Source organism: Typopeltis vanoorti, chromosome 10 (genome assembly GCF_054136105.1).
Source record: "Typopeltis vanoorti isolate ZY-2024b chromosome 10, IOZ_Tvanoo_1.0, whole genome shotgun sequence".
NCBI lineage: Eukaryota > Metazoa > Arthropoda > Arachnida > Uropygi > Thelyphonidae > Typopeltis > Typopeltis vanoorti.
Window position 1 is genome coordinate 86238122 of NC_143558.1, and position 18747 is coordinate 86256868.

General features: G+C 37.8%; 1 protein-coding gene across 1 annotated transcript in view; it reads right to left on the minus strand.

Annotated features, from left to right (window-relative positions):
- Positions 1 to 214: 214 nt before the first annotated feature.
- Positions 215 to 18747, minus strand: part of cni (protein cornichon) — a 162573-nt gene continuing 144040 nt past the window's right edge. Inside the window, exon 6 of the transcript XR_016548964.1 lies at positions 215 to 335. The gene's annotated coding sequence lies outside the window, so the exon portion shown is untranslated. The remainder of the gene's footprint in view (positions 336 to 18747) is intronic.

Here is an 18747-nt window from a genome sequence, read left to right on the forward strand (position 1 = left end):
TATTTTGCTCACTTCTGAAATATGTCCTCTGAACTTCAACTCTCTATCCCAGCCATCCCCCAAATCCCTACCTTATCAATTCCTGCAGTCCACCTCTGTGTAACATATACAGCTCAATCCTTTTTCCACAGTGCGTAACACTATACTTTGACACATTAAACTTGAAATTATCATCTATGCCCACAATGACAGGAAATTTTCAAATAATTTCGAATAATCATAATATACAAATTAGTGGTGGCACAGTACAGTACAGGTGTCCTGCCTTTTCTTGGCTTTTACCATGCCATATACCAGTCTTTCTCAAAGTGTGGTGTGCAGTCCACATACACTGGCTGCAAGAGAATTTTATTATTAAATAAACACCTTTATCTTTGTGAATTTTCAGATACAGTTTAGAGTACAATATATTAAAAATCCTATTAATAAAGTGAGTAAATTATTAATGCAAGGCTTACCCTTCAAGAAGCTGTGCTGCTTCCCACTGGTTTCTATCCATTCATCCTCAATTCTGTCTTCAACCAATTTTTCCAGTACATTAACTACAGCTCCTGAGATATTCAGTGTATAATTTACTTTATCTCATAGCCATATTTATGAAATGAAACTATTTTGTTCTCTTTCCACTCTCTTGGGGCCCTCGTCAGAGCTGAGAACATTAACATGTTCCATGAGTCAGCGATGGCCTATGGCAAATTTTCCATTCAGATTGTGAGCTCCACCATTAAAAGAAATATCATGTAATATTTTTTATTATTATTATTATTATTATTATTGTTCCGGGAAACTCCAAGGAGTCGACCGACTCATCGAGGGAGGCCCTAACATCATGTCAAGAACAACTATTCAACATTCACACAGTATCTATCATACCCTGCCTTGAACTCATTCACGGTCGTAGCACCCACAACAGACTCTGGAAGCTTATTCCACTCATTTACCACTCTCCAAGTAAAGAACCTAGCTCTAACACCCTTGTCAACCACGCTCTTGCCCAGCTTCCATGCATGGCCCCTAGTCCTCCCACCACCAGTCATATTTTCAAAAATATCTTCTGGATCAATCTTATAAAAACCCTTCAGTAATTTGAATGTCTCAATCATATCACCCCTCCTTCGACTATCGTCCAATTTCTGCAACCCACAAATCCTCAACCTATTCTCATAAGGTTCATTCCACAGACCTGCTATCATCTTGGTCACTCGTCTCTGGACCCTCTCCACTTCCTCCCCATCACGAAGAAACCCTGGTGCCCATAACTGGGCACAGAAGTCCAGATGGGGTCTTATCAAGGCTCGATACAGAGGAACAACAACTTGTTCGTCTCTGCATGTTAAAGTATTTTTCAGAAGCCAAGTGATTTGGTGAGCTGTTTTAGTTACTTTTGCAATGTGCCCCCTAAACTTCAACTCCCTATCCACCAACACTCCCAAATCCCTGGCCTCATCAATCTCCTGGAGTATGATTCCACCAATGCGATATACTGCTGCTATTCTTTTCACCCCAAAGTGCATAACCTTACACTTTGCCACATTAAATTGACATCCATTTTTCCTAGCCCAGTCCTCCAAACTATCCAAATCATCCTGTAAAACTTTGACATCTTGAGCACTCACAATTGCTCTACCCAACTTTGCATCATCAGCAAACAAGTGAACACTTCCTCTCAGATCCTTTCCAATATCATTGATGAACAAATTGAAAAGCAGTGGTCCAAGAACAGAGCCCTGTGGCACTCCACTAGTCACAAGACGTCTTTTCGACTGCACTCCTGAGTAAACCACTCTTTGATATCTCTCCTTCAACCACCCTCTTATCCATCTCACCAACCCTATATCTATACCCATCTGCTCCAGTTTACTGATTAGGGTTCCATGTGGTATCCTATCAAAGGCCTTGGCAAGGTCCAGTAGTATCACTGTAAACCCATTACCCCTATCCAGTTCAGCCGTCACTGTGTTATAAAACGTGAGCAAGTTACTGAGGCATGATCTACCCTTCACAAAACCATGTTGTCCCCCATACAATATCCCATTTTCATCTATCCAATCCTGTATTCTTTTCTTGACTAATTTCTCTAAGACCTTGACAATGATTCCTGATATGCTAATCGGTCGGTAATTTACAACAGCAGTCTTGGAACCACCTTTATGCAGTGGAACTATTTTCCCCTCTTTCCACCCGCTCGGGACTAACCCAGACCCGAGACTCAAATTAAACAAAATGGTCAAGGGTACTGACAATTCTTTAGCTGCTTCTCGTACAACACGAGCTGGTATACCATCCAATCCCACAGATGTATTGACATTGAGGTTATGCAATAGACTACTCACCTCCACTTCATTAACCACAATTCCCGTATAATCTACTGGTTTATTCGTTTCTGCAATGTCACCACCTGGATGATATACTTTTGCAAAGTGCTCACTCAGTAACTCAACTATCTCAACTGATTCAGTTACCTCCCTACCATCGGCATTCTTTAAAATCAATCTGCCATGTACATTTTTCCTTTTACTTGCTATATATCTAAAAAACTGTTTAGGATTCTCTTTAGCCTGCATGGCCAATGTTCTTTCGTAATCCTTTTTTGCTTTTCTTACCACACTCGTCACCCTTCTGGCCTGCGTTTTATACCGTTCATGTGCCTGCCGGTCACCCTTCTCCTTAAATTCCCTCCATAGTTGTTTCTTTTTTTGCAACTCAAGCTTAATGGTGTTATTCATCCATTTAACCCCTACTTGATTTATTATTCGGACTCTAGGTATACAGTCAGCCACTGCTTCATGCAAGCACTTAACTACCTCCCATGCACTATCAACTTCTAGTCCTTGCAGTTGTACATGCCATGGCACTGAACCAATCAAACTCCTAAGCTTGTCATACTTTCCAGCCCGATAATTCCACATGTACCCTGTCTTAATTGAAAATTCTACACCTTTAGCCACCTCCCAAGTTAAGACCTGATAATCACTCTCACCGATTGGTGGCAATGTGGTCATATTTGTTACAGCCAAATCCTCAGATGTAATTACTAGGTCAAGCACTCTGACCCCTAGTATTTTCCATTACATGCTGTCGCAGATGGTTATCCCTTAATAACCGCATAAAATCCAGTTCCTTCCTCCCGTGTGTCCTCTCCTCACTCCAATCAATGCGACCATAGTTGAAATCTCCCATAATAATCGCCCTCCTTCCACCCATTTCTTCTTTGCTTGTGCATACTGTCACCACCATCTTTTCCATCACCTGGTCTATAGCAGCACCCAATTGTATATTTAGTTCTGCTAGCCACAATCTCGCAGCAAATGGCCTCAAATGTGCTCTTTTCTCTATCCTGCAATTCAACTTCTATTCTCCTTCGCTGGAGCTCATCAGCTATCATCAACAATACTCCTCCCCCCATTTTATTCTCTCTGTCATTCCTGAACACACTATACCCATCACATTCAATTCCACTAGTTATATCATCTACAGTCAGCCATGTTTCACTAATACCTATAACCTGTGGTCTGGAAGTGCCAACCATAGCCAAAAACTCTTCCTTCTTGTTCCTAATACTCCTAGTATTAATGTACATGAATTTAAGACCCCCATTAGCCCCAATCATTTAATACATAATCATCATATCCAGCACATTTATTATCATGTTGCCAATGACCCATACAACATAATGATTTGTTTCCACTTGTGGCAGTGCTATCTATTATTGCTGTCCAACTACTACTTAAAAAATTATCATACTTGATTGAATGAATCCCAGACAGTGAATATGAGATCGGAACATTCTTTGGCATATGGATAGGATTAGTAAAGCTTCTTGAAATCTTTACTTGTCCAAAGACCATTTCCACACACTTATATCTCTGAATCATTTTGAACTTGTATTGCAGATGTTGCATTTTGCAAGTAACAAACAAAAAAAGTTCAACATTGTTGACATAAAATCAGAATTCCCACTGGTGCATTGAATAAAAATTTCTAGAAATATGATCCAGCTGAAATTCTCTGCACTGATACCATTTCACAACTTATAAAACAAAAAAAGACAAACATGGGATCAAGTTATTTAAATTATGTTCTGTACCTGGATATACTTAAAATTTTCAAAATCATGGTAAAAGATCTGATATGTAAAGAACTACTCCTATACAAATGTTGTCATGTTGCTTTGTGAAAATATTTTAGGAAAAGGACATGCAATATGTATTAATTGATACACAAGAGTGTGGATTTGGCAAAAAAAATTAATTTACACAAATACTCGTCTAGTTAGAACACTTTGAAAAAAACTGTGATGAAATTTTGAAAGTATATAGTAGTTTTTAAAAAAATGAAGTGAAACGTTTTTAGAAAAACGAAGCTGTTTACACAAGATAAGACCGGTATTAAGTTTTGAAATAGAAAGATAAGTGTGATGTTTCTGATACCAAACATTCAACAGAAATAGCTATTACAAAAAAGAGGACATAATTGTACTAGGGTAAAAATGACTTCACAATAACGAAGGTAAATCTTATGTTGATATAATCAGAGAAAATTAAGCATACGACACCCCCATTTGAAAGCATAAAAAAAACTAGCATTTGAGCTTCTGCTGAATACATCTATGATAAATGCATGGCTAACATTCAACAGTATAAAAATTAATAACATTTCAATCAATGAATTTAACTGAGGATTGCGACTCCTCCTCGAAAATTACAAGAACAAAATGGAAGAGATGCAAACTGTAAGTAGATGTCGTCAAGTCTGTGATAAAAAAAAAATTAATTTGGAAAGTTCTGATAAACACTTATATCAGTTGCTTTAATATCATTTTTGTTCTAACTACAGGAAAACATAAGAACATAAGTTACCTTCATAACTCTGCTACTAGTTTGTTCTGTTCTAGGTGTTTATCAGCACTTTCCAGACTCTCCTTGTATTTTAACACAGTACATTGCAATATGTATTAATTATCCAAGTATTTATTTTGTGCCATAGCACATTTGTATGTTACATCTTCTTGATAATGATCTTTGCATTCTTATAAATATTATATAACATACATTACAGATGCGTAAAGAGAGTTCTGCAGCATGGGTCATCAATAACCCACAGAGCATGAATGGCAGTTACCTGACAACATTGCAGCACAGAAACAGAATCTTTTGCAGTTAAAAATATCATATTGTCTTGTTTGATGTCTAAATACAAGAAGAAAAAAAAGGTGGGAAGGTTGCTCAAAGATTTCAGCACCTCTCTGCAAAAATTCGAAAGCTGACAGCTTTACTCTAGTTACAATTCAAACATACATACATGTCAATACTGTTTTTGGGATAAAAGAATGGTGATGTGTATATATATAATGCTTTTCTACTCAAAGAGTTAAACAGGCTGGTCAGAGGTCCTACCAATTCTCTTATTGAGGTGTTCATGCGGTTATTGAGGGATAACTATCTGCGACAGCATGTAATGGAAAATACTAGGGGTCAGAGTGCTTGACCTAGTAATTACATCTGATGATTTGGCTGTAACAAATATGACCACACTGCCACCAATCGGTGAGTGATCATAGGGTCTTGACTTGGGAGGTGGCTAAAGGTGTAGAATTTTCAATTAAGACAGGGTACACGTGGAATTATCGGGCTGGAAAGTATGACAAGCTTAGGAGTTTGATTGGCTCAGTGCCATGGCATGTACAACTGCAAGGACTAGAAGTTGATAGTGCATGGGAGGTAGTTAAGAAGTGCTTGCATGAAGCAATGGCTGACTGTATACCTAGAGTCCGAATAATAAATCAAGTAGGGGTTAAATGGATGAATAACACCATTAAGCTTGAGTTGCAAAAAAAGAAACAACTATGGAGGGAATTTAAGGAGAAAGGTGACCGGCAGGCACATGAACAGTATAAAGCGCAGGCCAGAAGGGTGACGAGTGTGGTAAGAAAAGCAAAAAAAGGATTATGAAAGAACATTGGCCATGCAGGCTAAAGAGAATCCTAAACAGTTTTTTAGATATGTAGCAAGTAAAAGGAAAAATGTACATGGCAGAATGATTTTAAAGAATGCCGATGGTAGGGAGGTAACTGAATCAGTTGAGATAGTTGAGTTACTGAGTGAGCACCTTGCAAGAATATATCATCCAGGTGGTGACATTGCAGAAACGAATAAACCAGTAGATTATACGGGAATTGTGGTGAATGAAGTGGAGGTGAGTAGTGCATAACCTCAATGTCAATACATCTGTGGGATTGGATGGTACACCAGCTCGTGTAGTACGAGAAGCAGCTAAAGAACTGTCAGTACCCTTGACCATTTTGTTTAATTTGAGTCTCGGGTCTGGGTTAGTCCCGAGCGGGTGGAAGGAGGGGAAAATAGTTCCACTGCATAAAGGTGGTTCCAAGACTGCTGTTGTAAATTACCGACCGATTAGCATATCAGGAATCATTGTCAAGGTCTTAGAGAAATTAGTCAAGAAAAGAATACAGGATGGATGAAAATGGGATATTGTATGGGGGGCAAAATGGTTTTGTGAAGGGTAGATCATGCCTCAGTAACTTGCTCACGTTTTATAACACAGTGACGGCTGAACTGGATAGGGGTAATGGGTTTACAGTGATACTACTGGACCTTGCCAAGGCCTTTGACAGGATACCACATGGAACCCTAATCAGTAAACTAGAGCAGATGGGGATAGATATAGGGTTGGTAAGATGGATAGGAGGGTGGTTGAAGGAGAGATACCAGAGAGTGGTTTATTCAGGAGTGGAGTCAAAAAGACGTCTTGTGACTAGTGGAGTGCCGGAGGGCTCTGTTCTTGGACCACTGCTTTTCAATTTGTTCATCAATGATATCGGAAAGGATTTGAGAGGAAGTGTTCACTTGTTTGATGATGATGCAAAGTTGGGTAGAGCAATTGTGAGTGCACAGGATGTCAAAATTTTACAGGATGATTTGGATAGTTTGGAGGACTGGGCTAGGAAAAATGGATGTCAGTTTAATGTGGTAAAGTGTAAGGTTATGCACTTTGGGGTGAAAAGAATAGCAGCAGTATATTGCATTGGTGGAACCGTACTCCAGGAGATTGATGAGGCCAGGGATTTGGGAGTGCTGGTGGATAGGGAGTTGAAGTTTAGGGGGCACATTGCAAAAGTGACTAAAACAGCTCACCAAATCACTTGGCTTCTGAAAAATACTTTAACATGCAGAGACGAACAAGTTGTTGTTCCTCTGTATCGAGCCTTGATAAGACCCCATCTGGACTTCTGTGCCCAGTTATGGGCACCAGGGTTTCTTCCTGATGGGGAGGAAGTGGAGAGGGTCCAGAGACGAGTGACCAAGATGATAGCAGGTCTGTGGAATGAACCTTATGAGAATAGGTTGAGGATTTGTGGGTTGCAGAAATTGGACGATAGTCAAAGGAGGGGTGATATGATTGAGACATTCAAATTACTGAAGGGTTTTTATAAGATTGATCCAGAAGATATTTTTGAAAATATGACTGGTGGTGGGAGGACTAAGGGCCATGCATGGAAGCTGGACAAGAGTGTGGTTGACAAGGGTGTTAGAGCTTGGTTTTTTTACTTGGAGAGTGGTGAATGAGTGGAATAAGCTTCCACAGTCTGTTGTGGGTGCTACAACCGTAAATGAGTTCAAGGCAAGATATGATAGATACTGTGTGAATGTTGAATAGTTGTTCCAGACATGATGTTAGGGCCTCCCTCGATGAGTCTGTCGACTCCTTGGAGTTTCCCGGAACAATAATAATAATAATATCATGCAGCACAAGGACTGATATCATCTAATCCTATGGAAGCATTCATGCTAAGCTTTTGTAACATCCTAAGCACCTCCTGTTTTGCTCTCCCTATTTTTATATCAGTTCCCATCACATATAGCACTGCAGTATCTCTACCTGAATGATAAATCCTCGCAAATAGGTAATTCAGCTATTCATTTTGATCTTATCACTTCCTATGCTCTGTATTTATTAGTTATCCAACCAGTTATTTTTACTTGCCACAAAGCAGAACTGTTTGAGATTTCTGTATGCTATACTTCTAATTTTTTAAAATATTAGAACATAAACTCAATTATCATCATCATATTAAAGTTTTTTTATAAAAACTTTAATAATTACTTATATTTCGGCAATGCTACACTGCCATCTTCACTGATCACAAAATAATTATGTGCACGCAGTTACCCCAGATATATGGAATGGTGATAGATTTAGAGTGATCTCTGGTATGAAGCAGGAAGGGGAGTTGTGGTTAACTGGTTTTAATATTTTTTGGGAGTTGTAGCCATTGGCTACGAAGGTTTGAAGGATATGGTTAAGTTCAGCAGTTAGGGCATTGTTATCTGAACTGATTAATTTTGCCCTGTTATACAGGGCTTTATAATCCCATATTGTTGGGAGGGGGAGGGGAATATGGCAAAATTAATCAGTTCAGATAACAATGCCCTAACTGCTGAACTTGACCATATCCTTAACACCTTCATAGCCAATGGCTACAACCCCCCCCCCCAAAAAAATCCAAGAAATATAAAAACCAGTTAACTCCCCCCCCCCCTCATTGCAGAGATTACTCTAAATCTATCACCATTCCATATATCTGAAGTATATTTGAAAACTAACAAAAATACTAAGAAAATATGACCTCACAACTAGTTATAAACCACACAAGAAATTACCATTGGTTATCCACTCCACCAAAGACCAGCCACTTTCCCTAGACCTACCTGAGTATACCAGGCTCCTTGCAGTGCAAACTCCTGCTATGGCCAAACAGGCAGGACAGTGAATATCAGGCTATCCAAACACAAGGACTACATCCAGCTCCATTAATACAACCACTAAGGGCTTGCTGACCATGCATTGGACATCCACCACAGAATACACTGGAAGGCCACTTTATTACACCATAGCAAGTACAAGAAGGAAAGATTATTCCTTGAATCAGCCTCAGCTCTGAAAAACTCCTCAAACCTCAACAAATTTGGGTGCATGACTGTCCCAAATTTGGGAAGCATATATAATCAATGTATAAGCTTATCTACAACATTATGACCTTCCTTTATGCTAGTTAATATCCTCTTAATTTGATTTTGCCTTCCTTACCATACTGGTAATTTTTATTGTCTGTGCTTGGTGTGTATTACACATATATAGGCTTACTTTGTCACTTTTCACTTTCCTCACATTTCTTTTCTCCCCCCCTTTTTTGAAACATGCCCTTAATTCTTATTGTGTGCATTCCTCTATGGAGTCCAAGGACTCATCAAGGGAAAGCCCATTCAATGCCTACATATCTATCGACCTCCTTAAACACACTTACTGAATATCTACTCAACATTTTTTATGCAGGATGAAAAATTCAACATTAGTGGAGGGGAAAACCAGAAGTTCTTCTGTAAAAGGAATTAACTAGATAAGGAATAACATTAAGAAGAAAAATGCAGAGGATACATAAGGAGAAGGGTGATTAGCAATCCCAGAAGTAGTACAAAACACTTGCAAGAGAGGGAAATAACATAGCTAAAAAGGCAAAAATCAGTTGATGAGGAATCAGCTGAGTAGACCAAACAAAATTCTAAAGCATCCTTTCACTATGTGATAAGTAAAAGGAAAAATGACTATGGAATGATAACTTTCATGAATGCTGGTGGTAGTGAGGTCACAGAACAGAAAAAATAGTTGAGCTCTTATGCAGATAAACATTATGCAATTAAAAGTTAGAATGTACTTATAATCATATTTTCCTGATCATGGTAATTTTTTAAAATATGATTACTGCATATCATCTTAACTTGACTGCTTTTTTTTTTTTTTTTTTTTTTTTTTTTTTTTTTTTGTATAAGGCTAAATGCTATTATTTTGATTGAAATATATTTGAAAAACTATGTGAACTAAACATATATATGTTAAAGCTACCAAGCTGTTTTACTCCATTTCCCAAGTAAGCAAACAGACAAACAAGTCAAGTTTGAGCCTGCAAGTGTTGCAAGTCTAGCTAATCCTGCACATAGTGCAAGACCAAGGCAACTCATGGTAAAAGTAGAATAAGCTCTGATCACTAATCTTAATATTTACCCTTAATGCAAAGCACATCTCCTGGAGGAGATGTATGATGCTTTGTATTAAAGGCAAGAGGCCACTACCCAGACTGGTTTTGACCTTTATTAAGGTCTCATCAGTGGGAGCCAGGCTAGAAATACCAAGATTTTAGTAATACAGAGCTTATAAGTATTTTACTTTCTACATTTATATCTCCTCCTGAGATTTTTATTTAATAAGGTTAAAACACCTTATGGTAACTTGTTCTGGTAAAATACTTATAAGCTCTGTATTACTAAAATCTTTGTATTTCTAGCCTGGCTCCCACTGATGAGACCTCAATAAAGATCAAAACCAGTCTGGGTAGTGGCCTCTTGCCTTTAATACAAAGCAACATACATCTCCTCCAGGAGATGTGCTTTGCATTAAGGGTAAATATTAAGATTAGTGATCAGAGCTTATTCTACTTTTACCATGAGTTGCCTTGGTCTTGCACTACGTGCAGGATCAGCTAGACTTGCAACACTTGCAGGCGCAAACTTGACTTGTTTCTGTTTGCTTACTTGGGAAATGGAGTAAAGCCAGGTTTAAAATAGCTTGGTATCTTTAACATTTATTATACCCAAGGTAAAATACTTTCTACATATAAACATATATATTTTCATTCTTCCAATTTTTATTTCAGAACAAGTACTACTACATACTTAAAATAACTAAGTATACCCTCAAGAAATACACACATAGTGAGCTTTCAATTATCTGACCTTCAAATGAAAGATTGCTCAACTGACTAATGCCAGAATGGGTTAGTGTATAACATGTTAGAGGCTTAATTGAGTGAAATAGCACTAGGAAAGAATTAAAAATACTATCTAATTCTTCCAATATTTCATCTGTCACTGAGACATTATCATCGTCTATAAATATATTTCAATCGAAAAAAATTTGAGATATTGTCCAGGAGTCAAATATGATACTTGTAACACACATACACAAAGGCAACACAAAACTAAGTGAAACACATGGACAAAAGATTGAAGTCCTAACTAGCTGGATCCTCTGTGGGTGGCTTAGGATGTAAACTGGGATCTCTAAGTATTAGTGTTTCATATATTTTGGAAAGTTCAATGAAACCATATTTTATTTATTATTATTATTATTTTATTTATGTATGGTTCCACCCACAAAAGCTATTATAAACCAACAGTACATTTTGTACCATGGGTTGGCTAAGGATTTTTTGTCATTTATATATATATATTGTAATTATTTTTACATAATCTGAAAACCATGCCCTAAAGACAAAATATAGAACTTTTTTCAAGCCACTTTAGGCCTCCAATACATGAGGCACTGGTCTTAAACTGGGTGATGAAAGACAATCACAAACATACATGTCCACAGCATGATTCAAAACTGCAACCTGTTGATTGGAGAGCAGGTATGCTAACCACTCAGCCAAACTAGGCTGGCCATTTAAATTAGAAAGATTCCAATTGATTCCATGAGCCATATCTAAAGCATGCTATGCAAGGCCTGATTGACCACAGTCATGAGTGCAAATGTAATTTTTGCGTTCTTCTATGTGGATGTTGGCTGAATTTCCTGTTTGTCCATAATAGGCCAACTTACAAGAACAGAACACTTTATGTACTCCAGGCACAATACAGAGAAGGGAACTGACCCTTAGAACATATAAGGGTAGCAATGTTTCAGTGGGGCTTGCAAGCTGTACAAAGATTGTATTTCTTTAAGATGCAGGCTATTTTATCTGAAATGCCTTGAACATAGGGAATGATGATGGCATTACTGAAATCTTTCTGAAGAGAAGGTCAAGAAATGAGTGAAAGGGTTTTTTTTTTTTTTTTTTTGGTACTGTGGGAACTATAGCCATTAGATAAGAAGGTATAGCATATATGATTAAGTTCTGCTGTAAGAGAGGACTTAATGGAACAAAGACTGCAGGCTCTATTCGTTAGTGTTTTAATGATACTATATTGTTGAGTGTGTGTGTGGTGGTGGGGGGGGGGGGTAATGGGAAAGTTTGTAAATGCATCTGCCTGTGGGCTTCTGGCATACTGAGAGGGACAGTTACCAAGGTTGTCTCGAAAAAGACTAAACTGTTAGTTTCTTTTTCCATGGTAAACTGGATTCCAGGGTGAAGACTGCTGAGGTGAGAGAGGAAAGAATCCAATGTGTCTGGGTCATGAGGCCAAATGGAGAATACATTATCACGTATCTTAACCAGATAGAAGGTTTGATAGGGATTGAGGTCCAAGAGCTTGTTTTTCAAAAATATTTCAATAAAAAAAAAAAAAAAAATGGGAAGGAGGAATGAGAAGGGAGAACCCAGAGATATACCCTCTATCTGTTTATAAATTTTGTGCATCCAAGAGAAATATCCAGAATGGATAGCAAAGGAAAACAGATCAGTATTTCTTTATAAGTGATAAGATGTCATTTAAGGGAATACTACAAGAGTGAAGTGATATCAAAGCTAACCAAAACATTTGTATTAATTAATATTAAATTCTCAATAGAAGTTTTAAAATGGAAAATTTTTTAATAACTTATAGTAAGTGGGTATGACCAGTGAGAGGGGGAGGGTAAGAAAGCTTGCTAATTGTTTTGCTAATTTCTAGCATGGAGAATTTGTAGCATCTACTATAGGTCTTAGGAGGAAATTGGATTTGTGTATTTTTGGTAATCCATATACCATGGTGTGGAACAAGAACTGAATTGTCTAAATTTTTTTTTTATGATTTCAGCAAGCCAGGAAGGAACTTTTTAGAAGACTTTTCGATTTGGTGAGATCATAATCTAAAGGTCTCTGGTCAAGTGCTCTGAGAATGATGTCAATTTTTCTACTGTATTCACTGGTATTAAGAATAACAGTAGCAATTCCCCTTATCAGCTCTGGTGATGACTCCACTGCTATCTTTGCAATGTTTCTTTAGGCCACTGAGTTGGCAAGATGAGACTTCTTTTAGGAGGTGAAGATTCAGAAAGAACAACATTAGCTAACGACTGAAGGCTTGATATTGCTAGCATTCTTTCTTGATCTACACCTACTAAAAGAAGTCTCATCTTGCCAACTCAGTGCCCCCACGAAACTATTCAAAGATGGCAGTATAGTCATCACCAGGGCTGATAAGGGGAGTGCTACTGTTATTATTGTGCATCATTGATGTTCACTAATAACATAATGAGAATGATGTACATGACAAATGTACATCATTCTCAGCAATTACTCCACCTATAGACCTTACGTTATGATTCCATGAAATCTCAGATCAAGAAATTGAAAAGTTTGCTCAAAAAATGTTTCTTCCTGGGCTCTGGAAATCACAAAAGAACTCAAACCCTTCAGCTTCCCCTCCCCCCTATATACAGATACCAAAATACACAAACCCAATTCCCTTGCAAGATCTATAGATGCTAGATTACTCATGCTATAAATTAGCAAAACAGCAAGCTCCCCCCCCCCCCAATGATCATACCACATGCTATATATATATATATATAAAAAAAACTATCCATTTTAAAAATTTTATTGAAAATCTAATGTCAATTAATACAGATATTTTTTGGTTAGCTCTGTTATCACCTCACTATTTACCAGTATTCCCTTAAATAGCACCTTAGTGCTTATGAAGTTTTTCCACCTAATATTACTGCTGTGTTCTATTCTGGATCTCTTGGATGCACAAAATTTATAAACAAGGTACCTCCATGGGTTCTCTCCTCTCATCCCCCCCCTTGCCACTTTTTCATGAAATATTTTTGAAAAACAAGCTCTTGGACTCAATCCCTATCAAACCTTCTATCTGGTTAACATATGTGGATGATGTGTCTTCTATTTGGCCTCATGACCCAGACACTGATTCTTTCCTCTCTCACCTCAGTACAGGACAGATTAGATCTGCAAATATCCCATGGAAGAACACAAAATATACATCTGCAATCAGGATTATGGTCAACGGAGATTTGCAGACCATGCTTTAGCTACGGCTCAAAGAATCAATTGGAAGAAAGACCACCAAGCTCTATCACAGTAAATTTAGAAGAGAAAGACTATTTTTGGAATCTGCAGCTGCTCTCAGAAATCAGCATAATTTAAATAAATATTGTTCATTAAACTTCCTAAAATATGGGAACCACTAATAATACTTCAGGATCTCAGTTTACATCCTAGGCTGCCAACAGGATTCCACAGAAGACACACCTGCCTAGATAGGGCTCTAGTCTTTTGTCCATGTAAGTTTTGTGTTGCCTGTGTGTGTGTTACACGACTCATACTGTACTCTCTGACAATGTCTCAGTGACAGAGACAAAATATGGGAAGAATTAAATAATATTTTAAATCCTTTCTCAGTCAGTGCTGTTTCTCCCACCATTTTAACCTTTACAAATGGGTTAGTAAAACATGTGACCTCTAGTATAGCACCAGGTGACTATACTTTCAGTTATCTGACCAGTAAACTGCTTTCTGACTCTGGTTGGCTAGTTGAGGGATTACTACACAGAGAGAGATTTTGATTATTGTGCAATATATAATTGGAATTATCCAACATTCTGACAGTGTTTTAATGTACATCATTTTTATATATAAAAATATAGTAAAAAATTGCCATTTTCATTTTTTTTAAATCAAAGTGTAATTTAAATTGGGTTTATTTTGACATAAATATTTCATACTTTCTTGAAAAAGGAAAGATCAAGATTTATTTATTATTTTTTTTTTTCACAATATAATTTTATGGGGGGGGGGGGGGGGAGGACTGGTCATTTGTTGCTTGCCGAGCATGAAATACTATGATTGTTTAGTTCCAATGAATCATGGTAAGCAGACACCAACTGTTTTAGTCAACAAAAAAATTGGGAATATATTTTTTGTTAAGTCACCGAAGGAAGTGGTAATTTAAAAGGTACATTTTAAGTGTATTTACACATCACTTTATATATATATATATACACGCTTATTTTTTCTTTAGCAATATAACTAGTCAGAAAAATAAAAGGAATGATATTCAGCTTATAAAGAAAAAAAATATTAAAAATTATATATGAATTCAACATATTTCATATAATATCCATACGTAATTTTAAACATTTTTTATGATAAAGTTGAGTTATTATTATTACATGGGTATCTCCATGGAATCAGAAGATGAATCATGAGAGATCCATTATTCACACAATACCTAAATACCACTTCTTAAACTCATTCCCTGACAAAGCACTCACAACCACCTCTACCAACCCATTAACCACCCACTAACATCCTGCTAAAACCCTTGTTCTTTCCCTTTCTGCTGCATACTGAAAAAAAGTCTTAAACACCAATCCTATGAAACTCATTTAATAATCGCATGCTTGTATCACCTCATTTTTGAAGCCTACAGTTCTTCAAATTTATTCTCATTGGGAGTAAAAGTATTCTATAGACCTACCATAATCTTTGTCACTCACCTCTGGATCCTCTTTACCACTTCTTCATCCCCACAGAATCCTGGTGACTAGATCTGCATGCAGTAGCCCAGATGTGACTTTATTAAAGCCTTATAAAGGAGAATAATAATTTCTCTATCCCTTGTTAGTGTGTTCAACAACCATGTATGTGATGTTTTGGCTACCTTCTCAATATTCCCCCCCCCCAAACTTCAACTCCCTATCAAACACACACCCCCTTAAAGCCCTGGCCTGGTCAGTTTCTTGCGGCCCAGTTCCATCCACATAGTACACAACTTATCTCTTCTTGCCAAAGTGCATCACCTCACTTGGCCACATTGAACGAGCAACCATTTACCTTTGTTCATACTGTAGGATCTCTGCATCACCTTCATTTACCATTGCTCTTTCTAGTTTTACAACATCAGCAAATAACTGAATATTTCCCATGTCACTGATATACAAATTAAACAACAGAGGACCAAGTACTGAGCCCTGTAATACACCACTAGTCACCTGCTTTCTCCTGGACTCAACATCTCCATAAACCACTCTTTTATATCTGTCCATCAGCCACCCTCTAATCCAAATCACCAGATTCACATCCATCCCTACTTGCTCCAATTTATGCAACAGTTCCATGTGGAATCCTATCAAATGCCTTTGCAAAGTCCAGAAGTATCAGTGAGTAGCCATTTTCCTTATATAACTCCATTGTCACTTTATTATAAAAAAGTAAACATATTACTAAGGCAATACCTGCCCTTCAACAAAACCATGATGCCCCTTGAATATCATATTCCTATCCACCCAGTCCTGAATTCTGTTTTTTACCAATACCTTAACCACCACTCCTGAAATATTGATTAGCTTATTTTCACCTCTTTCCACTGAACTAGTACCTTCCCAGCACTAAGGCTTAAATTATTATTATTACCACCCCAAGACCTCATGGAGTCAAAGACTCATCTGGGAGGTCCTTTTATCACACACACAGCTCATCATACCGTGTTTTAAACACATTCAAACCCTTTGCAGACATCACATTCTCAGGCAAGGCATTCCAATCATTCACAACTCTGCATGAAAAAAAACCTGCCTCTCACTCCCCTACTCACACCCTCTTTATACAGTTTCCAGGGATGACCTCTGGTTCTCTCCTGATCTCCCACTATTCTCTGTAAAACTTCTCCAGTATTGATCCTATAACAACCCCTTACCAACTTGTAGGTTTCTATCATATCTCCCCTCTTCCTCCTGTTCACCAGACTCTGCAAATTACACCTTCACAATCTTTCCTCATACTCTATATTCTAGAGCTAAACTACCTTAGTCAGTCTCCTTTGGACCCTTTCCAACATCTCTTCATCCTTCTGAAAACCCAGTGACCAAATCTGGGCAAAATAGTCCATGTGTGGCCTAATCAAAGCCTTATACAATGGAACAAGAATCTCCCTACTTCTACACGTCAGTGTCCTCTGCATCATTCCCAGAAGCTTTTGTGTTGTCTTCACAGTTTTGGCGATGCATTCCCTAAATTTTGGATCGTTATCCACTATCACCTCAGATCTCTTATTTTCTCTACCTCCAACAATATATTCTCACCAAGCATAAATTCTGCATCCCATCTTTGTTTTCCAACATTGAACTCACATCCCCATTTCTGTGCCCAATCGCGCAATCTATTCAAGTCTTCCTGTAAAGCCACAACATCTTCACTACACTTCATGGTTCGTCCCAACTTTGCATCATCTGCAAACAACTGAATACCTCCATCCAAATCTTCACCTATATCATTAATATACAGTAATGGACCTAAACCAGACCCCTGAGGCACTCCACTAGTGACTTTCCTTTTCCTGGATATCGCTCCCCCATACACAACTTGTTGATACCTATCAGATAGCCAGTCTCCAATCCAATGCACCAATGTAATATCCAACCCCATCTGCTCTAGTTTGACTGTCAACCTATCATGAGGGACTCTATCAAAAGCCTTTGCAAAATCCAAGTATATTACTGTGTATCCTTTTCCTCTGTTAAGCAGCTGATAATTTCTTTGCATATCCTGGGTAATACATAGCATCTGTACCATGTATTACCCAGGATGTGCAAAGGCTCTGCAATATTCTAAGCACCTCTCTTTCTTCAACCTATATTCTCCAATCTGTCAATGTCACACCCAGCATTGCAACATCACCACCTAAATGGTACATCTTTGCAAAATGATCACTCAGTAATTCAACTGTTTGGTTTGCTTCAGTTACTTCCCTACCACCAGCATTTTTTAAAGTTATCCTTCCATAATCATTCCTCCTTTTACTTACCACACAGCAAAAGATTTCTTTTGGCTTCATCAGCTGGCTTTCTCTCACAATTAGCTTCGGTCTTCCTTACTATACAGGTCACCATTTTTGCCTGTACCTTTTGCTGCTCATTAGCATGCTTATCTTTTTTCTTTATATTCCCTCCAAAACTTTTTTGTAGTTTGCAATTCCTGCTTAATGATGCTATTCATCCAACTCCTAACTTATTTATCCTTCTGACTCTGGATAGTCTGATAGTGCTTTTTTTTCAAACAAGCTGACTCCCCCTCAGATTGTCATAATCACCTGCTTTGTAATTCCACACACATATATCCCTTCTTAACAGACAATTCTGCATATCTACCAATCTTCCAAGTCAAGACTATATGATTACTTTCCCCAAGTCGAGGTGGCATTACTAGATTGGTTTCTGTTGAGTTCTTTAATGTTATGACCAGATCTGGCACGCTTATACATTGCGTACCCTCAATCACATGCTGTCTCAGGTAATTACCTCTTAGCAGCTGTATAAATTCCATTTCCTTCCCTGTGACCATTCCTCCTCCCAATGTATGTCCCTATAGTTGAAATCCCACATAATAATTACTTGATTTGAACTCATTGTGCTAATTTGCTAAATGTATGTCATCTACAGTCTCCCTTATACTCCTTGGATAATTATAGCAGCAAGCAATTATATATTTCATCTTGCTGGCCTCAATCTTAGACCAGATAGCCTGAAATGAACTGTCCTCTGCATCCCGATGTACTTCTACTCTTTTTGGCTTCAATTCTGCAGTTATCATTAGCAAAAACCCCTTACCCATCCTGTTCATTCTGTCCTGTCTGAAGTTACTATATATATCCTTTCATTCTCTTCCCATGACTATATCATTCTGTCAACCAAAATCTCACTAATGCCTATAACTTTTGGCCAAGTTGAGCT